The sequence below is a fragment of the Natator depressus genome, chromosome 1, assembly GCF_965152275.1.
Source record: "Natator depressus isolate rNatDep1 chromosome 1, rNatDep2.hap1, whole genome shotgun sequence".
Lineage (NCBI taxonomy): Eukaryota > Metazoa > Chordata > Testudines > Cheloniidae > Natator > Natator depressus.
In genome coordinates this window covers 310,962,718-310,978,089 of record NC_134234.1, presented here as the reverse complement: position 1 = coordinate 310,978,089, position 15,372 = coordinate 310,962,718, and the positions used below count along the sequence as shown (strand labels likewise).

At 42.8% G+C, this 15,372-nt stretch overlaps 1 long non-coding RNA gene across 1 annotated transcript in view; it reads right to left on the bottom strand.

Moving 5' to 3' along the window:
* Positions 1 to 15,372, bottom strand: part of LOC141987226 (uncharacterized) — a 388,498-nt gene that overhangs the window by 19,118 nt on the left and 354,008 nt on the right. The window lies entirely within an intron of this gene.

The window sequence follows — 15,372 nt, the reverse complement described above, 5'->3', positions numbered from 1 at the left end:
AATCATATAAGGATGAACATCAGGGTGCCAGGTGCTCCCTCGAAGTACAGAACATCACACAGAGAGGTTACTAACTGGGCTGTATTGTGTTAAATTATGTTGTGGTTTTGGAGTGTGCACAACTGTCCACTGGAACTCACGGGAGAGCCCTCAAACTAATTTCATTTGTAAAGATTGTTTGTTTAAATATAATCTGAGAAGCAGCTATATAAATTATTTCAGAAGGCTGTTTCCCAGCAGCTCATGGCCTATACTATGTTTAAGAAAAAGGAAATACAAAGAAATTTTTTTTTAAAAAAAATACTCCAAACAGACAACATACCTGAACTAGATTATACTCAATAGTATCACTGTGTGCAAGTGTATGTTCATTTCAAAGAGGCATCATCAAGAGTTGTGGATCTTCATTTGAGCCTTACCTAAACCTCATGAATCTTCAACATCGTGTTAGAAACCTTATATGAATGAAATTAAACTAACTAACTAACTAACAATAATTCAGAATTCTATTTCTCCTTATTCCATTTAAGCCAGACTTCTTATAAGTTTGACAGGAATGGCTGCTTTAGAGATATTTGCAATAAAACAAAGATAAAAGAGAAACCTTTCCATAGTACTCTACTCAGGCACCTCTTCTTCTAGCCATGGTTCCAAACAGGTGATGGTGAGGTGAGGGAAAATGAAATGTAATTTTTAAAGAATTTCTCAGCCTCTTCAAAGTTTCAGAAAGGGTTCAGTTGAAGTTTGAGGTGAAAATTTAGAAAAGGAGAAAGGAGTCTACATCTTCTGTAATACAAGCCCAGGTTACTCCTCCCTAGTGAGGACTACTATATTCCCTTTGAGACGTCTAACCCCAGGCCTGATTCTACAACCCTTACTGATAGGAGTGACCTTTACTTATGTGAGCTGGCCTATTGATTTTGATGGTGTGACTTATGTGAATAAGGATTGCAGGGCTCAGCCCTGTTGTTCTCTTGTAGCAACATATTCAAATCCTATGAGAAGTCAAGAGGCTCTGTGGAGGCTCACACACAAATAAGGATGCCACCTTTCAAAAGAAGCCACGCCACTCACAAGGTGGTGGTGTTGTGAGATGAGAGAGAGAGAGAAAGGCAGCAGTTACTATATTTATATGTTAACAGAACAAACTCCTTTGGACTGACCTTTGCAAAGGAAATTTGAGCTACAGAGTTGTTTCAAAACTTCAGAATAATCTAGTAAGGAAACCTCCACTTTCAATCAAATAGTTTTGAAATTCACCAAAGATGGAAGAAAAAAAAAATCTAACCCTGACCAGCAGTAAACTTCAGCTGGCTTTCACAAAAAAGAAACTGACACATTATTAAATCTTGTTTCTGTTTTTAATATGTGGCGTCTCTATACTGGAAGGTTGCAACCATGGTAGCCCATTCTGTACAATCTTCTGCTAATCTCTCTGTGGCTGAATAGTCCTTTTGATCCACCCAGGATACCACATCATCCATCCAAGATTTTCTTTTTCTGCTTCATGTTCTTCTTCTATCAACTTTCCCTTCCAGTGCCCGTAAACATACATCACTTACTGAACCTCTTATAATGTACCCTCCACACTTAATCTTTCAATTCATAATATCTCTAACTAGTATTTGCTGAGTTCCATCTACCTCCAATACTTTTTTTTGTTGGTTACATGGTCTATCCGTATTTTCAGAATTCTTCTACAACACCAAAATTCAAATGATTGTAGTTTCTTTATCATCAATTGATTGTTTATCTGTTACTTTTCCATTAACTGTTACGTCTCTTTGAGAAAGTTAAAGTCTCAGTGACTTCTTAAACTCTCCTCCTGACTATACCACCAATGGCACACACTCTTATGCACATGCTTCAGCCTGGGTGCAGCCTGGAACTGTGGGACCACTGTGCCCACTGAACTCTCTCCAGCCTGGGCTGTTTCTCACAATGCCTTGCTAGTGATCAGCAGCAAACCCCTCCAGGCACTGTTATCACTCAGCACAACCTCACGTGGAGCCCCAGAGTCAGCTATATTGCATGAATGCTCCCAGATCCACTCATGAATCACACAGAGAAAGGCACCAGAGTCAGATCCCCCCAGCTCCCAGCACTGTACCTCAGGAATATACTATCTTGCACTGCTCAAGACAAGCAACGCAGATTTATTAATTGGTTCACCACTTCATCAGTGGAAAGTGGATATATACCAGCCTTTGCAAAACCTGAGTAGATTTGCCATATACTTCATACAAACTCACTGGTAAAGATAAACAGTAAAACAAATTTACTGACTACAAAAATAGATTTTAAGTGATATTAAGTGACAGACAAAAAGTCAGAGTTAGTTACCAAAATGAAAGCACACAATCTAAACTCCCAACCCTATTAGACTGGGCAAGAACTAGACTAAACAGTTTCTCTCACCCCACTGGATATTGCAGTTCATAGTACGCAGATTTCACCCTTGAAATCTGGGTCAGTCGCCTCAATTGGAGTCTTTAGAGTGTCCTTGTTGCTTGCAATGTAGGTGGGTGAAGGAGAAAGGCCAAGCATGTGGCCACTGTGTTCTGTTTATAACCTCAGTCCCATGTGCTTGGGGGGCACAAGTCCAGACACATCTGAGGGCATTGCTGAATCTCCAGGGAAAGCTGAGCAATTCCCCTGTGGTGGCCTCATGCAGGTGAGTCATTGCATTGTAGCTCCCTTGCTGGACAATGGCTGTTGATGGGTATTGGTTACATTCCTTCTGTTGCCTCTGGGGAGCTAATAGCTGGCTGATTCCCAACTTACAGCATACTTTAGTGAAACCACAGAACACAATTCTCATAACTTCATTTGCATTAATGATATACATATATGACTAGAGAAATCACTGTAAGCAGATCATAACCTTTCCCCTGATACCTTACAAAGCATGCTTTATATGTAAGATCACAATTATATGAAAATGAGGAATATGGGGGTTACAGTACTCTCCCCCAAGAGATAGAATGTCACAACATGCTACATCATTTAATGCTTGATCCAAAGCTTATTGAAGTCCAAGGAAAAGAATCCCATTGACTTCAGTGGGCTTTAGATTAGCCTCTTAAGTGCTGATGTTCGTATTAAAGATTTATAGGAAAATACTGAAGTTTATAATAGAGATATTATACACTTAGAATGAAATGGTTGAAACATGAAGTGGAAAGCCAAATGAGCTGCAAGTGACATGCTCTTGAAAGATTCTCCTGGCCCCAACAGAGCAAATTAAATAAAAATCCATTTTATTCATTTATGACCTGTTACCAACACATTGATCCTGCCCCCATTGAAATAAATATGTGTTTTGTCATTTAGTCCATGGTTTGCAAGTGCAAGAACATGTCATGCATGAATACATGTTGCTGTTTGACTTTTATTACATGTAGAAGACTGATAAGCTGATTAACAACATGTTTCTACCTTGCACTTCCCCAACATGTACATTTCTGAGAAAAGATTAAAATCTGCATAAATTGACTAAATAATGAGTAAGATCGGACAGTTAATTCTTTTACCAAGAATTTGAAGAACATGACCAATAAGAAGGGAGAGGAATTGTTTAGGTGAGCACTGTCAATTAATCAGTGAATGCCTGCTATTAACTGAAATAAAAACTAATGCATTTTTAACAGCATTAATTGCATACCTCTGGGCAGGGAGAGAGGCATTGGTTGCGGAGGGACCTGGCAGAGTCTGGTCAGATGCAGTAACCCAATCTACCTCCAGAAGGTGGGAAAAGGAGAGGAGAGGAAGTGGCTCTCATCCTGGTTCCGGCCCCATTTCCTCAGGGGCTGGCCCCTCACCCCGGAGACTAACACCCTCTGAGCATTGGCCCTGGCTGACCCCCTGCTCCGGGCACTGACCACCCCCTCCCATCCCCACGCCACCCTCTTTCTCCAAGGACTGACACCCCCACCTCCCACACTATGCCCCAATGCCCCCAGCCCGCCTCTCATTCCAGGGGACAACTCCCCTCAAGTACCATCCCTCATTGCCCCTGGCCAGCTCTTCATTCTGGGGATTGATCCTCCCCCCTGCCCCATGCCGTTCCCCATTGCCCTCAGTTGGCCCCTGGCTGTGGGAGTTGTCCCATAGAGAACAGGGGCCTGGCAAGCTCAGCCTCCCTGCACCAGCCTCTCGTCCCCTGCAACAAGCTGAGTCCTTGAGGTAAAATCCACCCTCCCTTTCAAACAAGGGCTCGCTCAGCTGAAGGGAGCCCACCTAGCTCAATAAAAGAAGGCAATCCTGGTGAGCCCAGTACCAGAAACCACCCTTCCAGAAGCAGCAGCACCCTCCTCCTGCACAAGTCATTGTTTGCTCCTTCTCCCACCTCCATCCTTCCCAAACACTAAATTCAGATTTCTAACATGAAACTCTCTTCCTCTTTGGACAAGAGGCTAGCCTGGCGAGCTCAGAACCTAACCCATCAATGTTGATAAATGCGAAGTGTTGCACATTGGAAAACATAATCCCAACTCTACATATAAAATGATGGGGTCTAAATTAGCTGTTACCACTCAAGAAAGAGATCTTGGAATCATTGTGGATAGCTCTCTGCAAACATCCATTCAAATGTGCAGCAGCAGTCAAAAAAACGAACAGAATGTTGGGCATCATTAAGAAAGGGATAGATAGTAAGACAGAAAATACAATATTACTTCTATATAAATCCATGGTATGCCTACATCTTGAATACTGCATGCAGATGTGGTAGCCCCATCTCAAAAAAGATATATTGGAATTGGAAAAGGTTCAGAAAAGGGCAACAAAAATGATTAGGGGTATGGAACGGCTGCCATATGAGGAGAGATCAGTAAGACTGGGACTTTTCAGCTTGGAAAAGAGATGACAAAGGGAGGCTATGATTGAGGTCTATAAATTCATGACTGCTGTGGAGAAAGTAAATAAGGAAGTGCTATTTACTCCTTCTCATAAACACAAGAACTAGGGGTCACCAAATGGAATTAATAGGCAGTAGGTTTAAAACAAAGAAAAGGAAGTATTTTTTCACACAACACACAGCAACCTGTGGAACTCCTTGCCAGAGGATGTTTTGAAGGCCAAGACTATAACAGGGTTCAAAAAAGAATTAGATAAATTCATGGAGGATAGGACCATCAATGGCTATTAGCCAGGGTAGGCAGGGATTGTGTCCCTTGCCTCTGTTTGCCAGAACAAGAAATAGATCACTTGATGATTACCTGTTCTGTTCATTCCCTCTGGGCCACTTGGCATCGGCCACAGTTGGAAGACAGGATACTGGGCTAGATGGACCTATGGTCTGACTCAGTATGGCCATTCTTATATTAACCCAACAGGAGCAGCAAGCAGCAGCACGAATTCACCCTTCTCCTGCACAACTCACATCCCTTCCTTCTCCAGAATATTGACTTTCTGAGATAAAAAAAATCCTACCCCTTCAATAAGCCGACTCCTCAAAAGGAAGAACAAGAAGTAGGCCTGAGTGTAGGCTCTAAAATTTTACAGTGTTTTATTTCAGTGCAGTCATGTAAAAATAAATAATTATATATTTGTAAGTTCAACTTTCGTGATAAAGAGATTGCACTACAGTACTTGTATGAGATGAATTGAAATACTATTTTTGTTTATATTTTTACAGTGCAAATATTTGTAATAAAATATAATGTGAGCACTGTACACTTTGTATTGTGTGTTATAATTGAAATCAATTTGAAAATGCAGAAAACATCCAAAATATTTAAATAAATCGTGTTCTATTTTTGTTTAACAGTGCCATTAAAACTGTGATTATTCACGATTAATTTTTTTTAATCGCTTGACACCCTAATTTAGGATGATCCTAACTATGGTATAACCATGAGTAATAGCATAAAATAGAATGAATATAAGCAAAAGCTTCTCAAAAGGGAGATCCACGAATCTGTGCAATAATGTCTGCAAGGGAAGTGGTGCATAACTCATCACTAACTATTGAGCAGTAGGTATGGAATGGGACCACAGTTGACATGAGTTGGAATCAAATATCCTTTGTAGAATGAAGAAGTCTGTAGTGGTGCTGTGACCCTTCAGTAGCTCCAAAGGTATGTCTACAGTGCAGTAGGAGGTGTGATTGCAGCACATCTAGACATACCCAAGCTAGCTTTAAACTAGCTAGAACAAGTATCAATAGCAGTGAAGTCACAGGAGCACAGCTTCAAAGCAAGCTAGCTATTCAAGTAAGTATCAAGGGTCCCAGGTGGGCTTTTACAGCCTGCATTGAAGCCCATGCTGCCATGGTGTCACTGCCATTGGTACTCACATTAGGTAGATTAAAGCTAGCTCAGGTATGTCTGCTTATGCTACAATCACACACCCCAACTACAGTGTAGAGGCTTCATGCATCTCTTGTGGCTCCCTACATTTCAGGGCCCATAGAGAATACCCAGGTTGGGTACTTTTTCCAGAAAATGTACAGACATAAATGACTAGATTTCTCCTTTAGGGCATCTACCAAAATTTTCCAAGTGCATTTAGGAGCCCCATTGGGCAAGTACATTCTTCTGCAGTTTCCTCAATCTCCATGCAGAATTTATAGCCACTGCCTAATTGTCCTTAAGCAGCACAATCGAGCAGCCCTTCTCTCCCAAATGTCTTGCCCTGCATGGCTCCTAAGGTGAGCAAGAAGGAAATCCCACTTCTTCTCACCTTAAGATCCTTGCAACTGAGGAAGCTGCCTGCTCAGAGGTATTCCCAACTTTACCTGGGGTAGGAACTCTGACTGGACAGACGTTAGTGATCCTACAGGACCTTCTCCATGTCTCTGCTGCATTTTTCTCTTTAGCTCCTGCCTATACTTCTCCCTCTGCTGCCATGAGTCCCCAACCAGCCACAGAGTCTTCAGTGTGGAGTTAAGCCCAAGAACCTAAATGGCAGCCAGTCCTGTAGCTTATCGGAAAACCACAAACCAGCAATTCTGACGGTTCAGCTGGCAATGTGGAAAGATGAGATGGGCTCGGTCTAAGGCTGCATAGCTGCACACATGCACACAAATACATAGAGTCATGAGCGGGACATCACTTTACAGAAGGTTTTATGGAATATAACTTGTCCTCACTGAAGTACTTTTGCTATTGTTTTTATATAGGCAGGAGTGCAAAGTAATAGGTTGTTACAAAAGAGCTTTTCCTGCAGTCATGAATAAATAAACTGTGAAATATAATAAGGCATCATGAACAAATTGTTATTGGAAATGAATGTCCGTAAAAGATCACTGGGCAGGGGAAAAAACAGCCACTTACTCCAATATGCATAGAACTCTCCCTTCCAGTTAGCTAAAAAAGGACAGACAGGAAAGTAACTGAAGATGTTGTAATATTCTATTCCTTCTGAATGCTCTCAACTCTCCATATGCAGCTAACCTCAGCTGTGAACAGAGGGCCTAAAATACAAGCTATTGTCAAAGGGGAAAGGGTGCTTTCCTTCCTCCAATAAGATCATAATTTTGAAGAGAAGGAAACCATGATTACTAGCAATTCAAATATGTTGTTAGCCTACAAGACAAGGGGATAATTGCCATGAAATATACATGTAAATGTAATCCTCTGCAGGCTTTAGCTCCATCTCTGTAGGTATAGCACTTATTTGTAACAGAATAAGTGATTTTTACACAAACATTTCAAATGAGTAATCTATGCAGTCCAGTCAGCTAGTCACTGTATCCACCAAATAGCTTCTTGTGGCACAATGTGCTTTAAAGCAGTGATAATCAAATGCAATATTCCTTTTTCCAAAGCATCCCAGAACACAGCAGGAGTAAAAAGAAAATTAACACACAAACTAAACATTCAGGGATGTCACATGTGTTCAGTGTGTTGTAGTACAGCCCTCTCAAAAGAACATAAATGGGGATGAAATGTAATTGGCATTCATTCCTTTTGCGAGTTTTATTCCAATTACCCTGCTAGAAGAGAATTCTGTTTAACAACAATGGATTTCTAACATCTGTTTGCTAAAGCAAACAATGTTGGCGAAGTTGTGGCTGGAGATACTGTATAGAAACATCAAGGTCTTAGACAGGGTGAAAAAAACAGCACACTTATCCTGAAGGATCCTTTTGTTTAGTCCTTTTCAGAAAGACCACAGTGACCTCAGGAAACCTCCAGCTGTGTCCTGTGAAACTGGGTTAAGAGTCCCAGCGAAGGACTTTGAGAGCCCTCTACAGGCTGTCATGGTTTATTAACTCTAATAGTACTGATACTTTTTGACAAAAATCTCCTTGGTAGCTTTGCTGTGCTCATCTTCATCTGCCTTGGTGTCTGGATGAAAAAAAAAGTGTTTTATTTGCCATTTATGACAATGGGGGTTTTGGTGTGCAACAATAAGCCTGCCCTTTAATGATGTATTCAGCTGGCAGCATTGTTCTGCTTAAATATCACTTGCCAAAAAAGGAAAAGAATTTGTCCTCTCTCTGGATTTATTATTTCATTAGGGTTCCTCACGAGAACTCCAGTAAAGGATTTGGGTCTATTAATCACCCTCCACAACCTTCTCAAATAATGAGACTTTTAAAATGTTTGCTACCTCCTTAGTAGAACATAATTTGACGGTGCTGGGTGAATCAGCTGAGGTTCAGACTCACTAACCTTTAGAGGTTTGGCCTGTCTGAGCACATCAGTCTTGAGGTTCCCAACTGAACTGAAAACTGCACTTTTTTCATTCTTTGTGGCAGGTTTATAGTACAGCACTGCTGGAAGTTTGCCATGAATGGAAAACTCAAAACATACAAATTCTTCATAAGGCAATGGGAGAATGTGGCACTGAAGAATAATGTTCTCTTGCTGTCAGAGCTGCTATGGGGAAGGGGGAGAAAATTACGCTCATTCTAAGACAGATTTGGCAACAATTGTTCCTGTTTAACTCCCTAAATGGGGAATCCTAGTTCGTGCGGCCCCAGCTGTGAAGATCTTGCTGACATCATTGGATGGGATGTTTTTGGCATTGAAAAAAAAATTCTTATGAGACCATTGCATGGGTTTATGATTTTAGCCACAAACTCTGTGAACAAGTCTACAATGCAAAAACCCTAAAATGCAATTTTCTTTAGGAACACAGACATTTTAATGGAAAATTTCAGGGTAGGAATAGTTAAAATATTTCTAATTTACCTTATACACAGGGTATAATAAGACAGCTTCAAATCACAAAATATGAAAAGGTTCAAACCTCCAACACAAAAAATATATTACTGACACAGGCCAGTCCAGCTCCCCGCCCCAGTCACTCACCAAACTGCAGGGGGGTGAGGGGGTGGGGGAAGATCCAGCTGCTGGACCCATAGATGCATTTCCTACCACTCCATATCATTTTCTGGGCTGGGGTCAAAGTCATTAAGGGCCATTCAGCATCCTTCTGTTCCAGTGCATTGCTTGTGTGCTGAATCATGAAGCCTTCTTCCCCAGCTTGGCTACTCTGACTTTGGGCAGCCCATTCTGCTTTCCTCTCCTGCCTAAACTTCCTACATGTCTCCTGGAGTCTTCCACTGTAAATCTTTTTAGAACCTTTTTTGGTTTGGTCACCTGTCTCTTTGTTCTGCTTTGGTAACTTTCCTCCAGTCCCCCTGCAGACCAATTTGGTTTCCCAACTTGGGCACCCTCCATAGCATAACTACTGTGAGGTCAAAACACAGTCTTTAACACTCTTCAGTCTGGTGTGTATCTGCTGCCAGTCCTGTCTGCAGTAGAAATGCCTTCATGATACATCAATTTTCATAGGAAGAACTTCATAAAATCAACCAGAGTTCATAAGTTGTACAAATAGATTTCCCAAATCATCAGTTACATAATCAAGTAATTCAGTTCACATACCTATTGCTTTTTCCCTGGAATCCAAAGTTTCTCTTTGTTTTTATTAGACTGTCATGGTGTTTACTCTTTGCACATGGCACCTCCTCCTATAGACTCTGGGGAATAGCGCTTGCCAGGTGTTGCCCTTCTCTGGTCTATGCCATGTCCTCAGTGACTGGTAGAGGAAGCTGGGCTCACCCTCTACTCTGGGTTCTAGCTCAGGGACTCTCCAGTCAGCAGCCAAGGCCTGCACTGTCCTATATTGCTGCTTTCCCCTGAGCCTTCTCCTACCTTCCTGGCTTCCCCTCTCTCTGGGTTCACCAGCCTCCCAACTCCCTCCTCTCAGGGAGTGACTATAGCCTGCCTTCCTGCAGCCCCCTTCTGTTGCCAGCTTCCTGGCTTATATACGCCCCCTTTTACTCCTCAGCTGGGTGCCATCAGCAGCTGGATCCCAGAACTCCCTGGCTTCTCGTCCAGGTGCAGCCTGGGCAGTTAATAGGACTGGAAGGGGTTAAGGTAGCCAGGTAGGCATGTGTGGGGTGGACACCCCATCACATAGATCAAGGAGGCATTTACAGATTCACAGGTGTCTGCTGTCATTCCAAGATTTCCTATGTGCTACTACAAAAGGATACTCTCAAACAGTCCAAACTAGAGCTGTCCAGAGCATGACAATTCCTTTTTGTTGCAACTCTTGAGGTTTCCTCATTGGAATAAAAACAAAAACTTTTGAAAGTTTTCATGAAATTGTGTTGAAATGTCTCTCTTCAAATCAAAACCTGAGCTTTTAGATTCAGGAATGTTTTAGGGGGGTCTAGGGCTCTTGAGTCACTTCTAACGAGAAAGAGAGAAACTCTGACTTTCATAATCAATAGCTTGGTGGTTAGGGCACTGGCGTGAGATATGGCAGATCCAGATTCAAGTCCCTGATTCAGGCAGAGCAGGGACTTGAACCTAGATCTCCCAAGCCAGTGCTGTAACCAGCAGGATATAGAGTGCATCAGTTTCTTTTTCTACCTTTCTGATGTAAACATTGAAATTGAAACATTTTAGATTTGACACAAGGAGAGATTACTTATCTTTTGTAAAAAGAAAAGGAGGACTTATGGCACCCTAGAGACTAACAAATTTATTTGAGCATAAGCTTTCGTGAGCTACAGCTCACTTCATCGGATTGGAGTTTTTTAAATGGGTGTCTCTGTGGGTGCTCCACTTCAGGTGTGCATGCACCTCTGCACCTCGGATTGGAGATTTTTGGTATCAATGCCCCTTCAGGCCATGCAGGCACCCCACACATCTTTGTGCACCATTCTTAGGATATATATAGGTGCATGGGCAAGCTGCCCTCAGTTCTTTCTCCACCACAGAGTATCTCAGAGGAAACTCTGAAGCAGAGCAGTGGGGCACTCATAGGGGGACACATCTCAAAGATCTCCAGTTTCTGCACTAGGTGAGTAACCTCTCCTTCTTCCTTGAGTAGAGACCCTATGGGTGCTCCACTTCAGGCGACTCCCAAGTAGTAACCCCCTAAGAAGGAGGGAGCTTTGGAACAGAATCCAAAACTGAAGACAGAACTGTGTTGCCAGCTGCAGCATCTCATCTAGAGGCAAGAATCAGAGCATAACGGCTGAAGAAAAGATGTACAGAGGTTCAGGTTGCAGCTCCACATATTTCAGTAACTGGAACATTGTTGAGTAATGCTGTAGACTGTGAAGTGATAGAATAAGCTATCACTCCAGAAGAAGGTTGAGTATCAGACAGATCATAACAAACAACAGACCCAGAGATCCATACTCAGTCACTAGGTGGAGACTGCAGATCCCTTGTATCAGTCCACAATTGAAACAAGAGTCTAGAAGACTTTCAGAAATGGTTTGATTCTCTCCAGAAAGAAGGTTAATGCTTTCCTAGCATGCAGGGTATGGAAGGTTGCTTCCTGTCTAGTCTGATGCAGTTTTGGGAAAAAGACTGGAAGGTGAATGGTTTGGTTAATATGAAATTCAGAAGACACCTTAGGTAAAATCTAGGATGGAGCCATAACTATACCTTTTTCTTGGAGAACAGTGTAAATGGCGGGTCTGCCATCAATGCCACTGCCCTGCTCCCAACTCTCCAGATAGAAGGGATGGTCATCAAGAAGGCTGTTTTAAAATCAATAAATGAAGCAACAAACACATAGCTAGTAGCTCAAAAGGGATGTTTAAGGAGGCACTAAAGTAAAAGGTTTGTCCCACAGTGAAGTAGGGTCTCTAATTTGTTGGGGGGGGGAAATAATCAGATCTCTTGATGTAGTAGGATTACTGAAAACTGAAAAGCCTTCTACCAGAGAATAAAGGCTGTTGTAGACACCAAGTGAACCTTGATGGAACTCATAAAAGCCCGAATCTTTTCAATTCCAACAGAGAGTCAAAAATGGCAGAAAGAGAAGAGTTGACATGAGAAACTTGTTGACAGGTACACCAGAGCTGATCTCTCCTCAACTTCTGAAGGCAAGTGCGTCTTGTAGACTCCTTTCCAGTGTTTATCAACACCTCGTACACTTCTGTTGAACAGAAAGCACCTAACCCAAAGAACCATCAAGGTGCCATGCCTGGAACCGCAAACCTTCCCATTTGGGGTGAAGTGTCTGAGCTGTTCCTGAGACAGATGGGGACTGATCAGAAGCTGCCACAATGGGCAAGAGATAAGTTAGATGAGATAAGGATATGAGACCTGTCTCAGGCAAGTGGATGCAATCAAAATGGCCTTGGCCTCTTTGATCTTGTTGAGAACGTTCAAGAACAATGGTGTTGGTGAATACACATAAAATAGGTCTTTTGTCCATGAGATGAGGAAGGCATCTCCTAGTGATTGGGGATAGAGTCCCCTCTCAAACAAAATTTTTTGCATATTGCATTGGTAAAAGGTGCACTTCTGGAAACCCCCATGTGACGGGGTCGACACAGACCCACCCGCTACTCTGGGTCCCAACCCAGGGACCCTCTAGCGGCAGCCTCTCTCTGCCCTCCTTGTCTCCCCTCTTGTCCGCTTATCTTCCCTGGGCCACTTTCCCTTTGCCCCCATGCACCTTCTCAACCCTTTTTAGAGGGGGCCACAGCCTGGCAGGTAACTGGGCTGGAGCTCTCCTCCACTCCCCCGAGCCTGCCCAGCACTGCTCTGTCCAAGGTGCTACCTCCCTCGCCTCAGGAGCCCGTCCTCCTCCCTTGCTAGCCAGGGAGAGGCTGCCCTCTCCTTTGCTAGGCAGCTTTTATATAGGACCCAGCCCGGCCCTGATTGGCTCTTCACAGGCCCCTGCTGATTGGCTGCTGGTCTGCATAGCTTCTCTGGCCTGTTCCAGCCCTTTTCCTCATGGAGTGGGGCAGCTACCCCACTACACCCCAGATTAGCAATGTGCTGCTGTGGACCCCTAAATCCAACTCCCACTGGTAAATTTCAGATAAGTGTCTGCAGAGGTCATTGGCCATGATGTTCTGTATACTCAGAAGGTAAGAAGCAGAGATCACTATCTGGCTGGCTGTGCATCAGTTTCCGAGTTTTATGATTTCAGCATAGAGAGACAGGGAGTGCCCATCACCCTGACAATCGATGTAGAACATGCACATTGTCTGTCATGATCTTGATGGATTTAGCTCTGACCAAGGGAAGGAAGTAGGAGCAAGCCCTTCCGACAGCTCTTAGCTCCAGAATAATGGACTCTCTTGGGAAGACCATTTCCCCAGAATGGTGTGTGCTCTGATGAGCTCCTCATCCCAAGAGGGATGTACTTGATGTGATAATGATGGTTGGAGGAGATAGAAAGAAGGGCACTCTTGTACAGACATTGAAGAGGTTCTTCCACCATTTGAGCAAATATAGAAATCAACAGGGGATAAGCTTGTCTCTCGAGAGCACGCTTCTTCTTCTTTGGTATGTAAATTGTCTGAGACATCCCTGGAAACATCAGAGATGTAATCTGGCAATATTGGGTTATGAAGATACAAGCCATCTTATGACCTAACAGCTGAAGATGTTTTGCCAAGGTTTGAGGACTTGTCTGAATTCTTGCAAAAAGACTTTTTATGTTCATGAGCCTGTCCACAGGTAGGTGAGCCCTGGCTGTGACTAAATCTAGAGAGGCTTCTATAAAATCCATTGAATTGGGGTCAAAATAGAACAGACTTTGAGACTGAGTTGGAGGCCTAAACTGTGGTACAAAGATTTTGTCATTTGTGCTGCCACTAGGGGCTGATCTTATCAAGAGGGTCTGCATAGCCAGCCATTGAGATAAGGGAAGATTTTTAACCCTAGTCAACACAAGTGGGTGGCTACGACTGCCGTGACCTTTGAAAATATCCTTGGGACACAGGAGAGCCTAAACGGCAGTACTGATTGTGGTTATGGTTGAATACGAATGAAGAAACCTTTTGTATGATGGGTGAATCATGATATAAAATAGGTGTCCTGAGTCACAAATAAACCACCAGTTTTTAGAGAGGGAATTATAGCTGCCAGAGTTACCATCATGAATTGGTTTCCATTCCCTGTTCTTTTTAGGGACCAGAAGGTATTTGGAATAGAACCTCTTTCCCCCATGCTGGACAGAAACTGGTTCTATGGCTCCTAACTGCAGGAGAGGCAATCTCCTGTTTCAGCACATGATCATGAGAGGGGTCCCTATAAAAAGATGGGGATGAGGAGCGGGAGGGTTGAGGTAAAGTGGATGATATAACCAGATCATATAGTTTTCAAAACCATTGTTGGATTTTATGCTCTCCTATGCAGGTTGGAAACTGTCTCTGCCAATTTCAAAGTGGGGAAGGAGGCTAGGATGGTGAAGCATCAAATCCCTGTTGTGTGGATGATTCAGACTCCTAACCAATCCATCAGAACTGGTGCTTGAACAATGTGGATCGCTGGGGTGAGGCATCTGTGGTAGTGTCTGGTTTCTTTTTTTAATATTTAGGTCCCTTGGTCACTAGCTTGGGTGGCCTATGGAAGGTAGAATAATGGGCTGGGCAAGATCCCTATGCCATCTGTGACTTGCTAAACTTTCTTTTATTTACAGCCATATAGATCTTGAGGGATCTAAGTGTAGCCTCAAGTTTTTTAAGGTATGAAAACAGTCATCTCTTGACGTCTAAAACAATTTGTGGCCAAAATGAAATTCTTCAGCGGTACATGGTAACTCCCTAGGTTAGCCCCAAAGCTGTAGCCAAGACACTCACTGCATAACAATCATCATGGAAATAGACTGGATTCTGATATCGGCTGCATTTAAGGAGGCCTGCAATGATGTTCTTGCTAAAAGCTGACCTTCCTGAATGATGGCTTTGAATTGCTCAAGGTGCTCCTCTGGTAAATGTTCAATAAAGATGTTAAATTTGCTATAATTCAGGTAGCCATATTGGAACATTTGCTTATTCACTATCCTGAATAATAATAGCACGGAGCAGTAGCTCTTGTGGCCAAAAAGATCAAGACACTTCTGTTCCTTATTATACGGGGTAGCCATGGTGTTCTGCTCCCATGTTCATTCACTGCAACCACAACCATGGAATTCAGTGTTGGATGT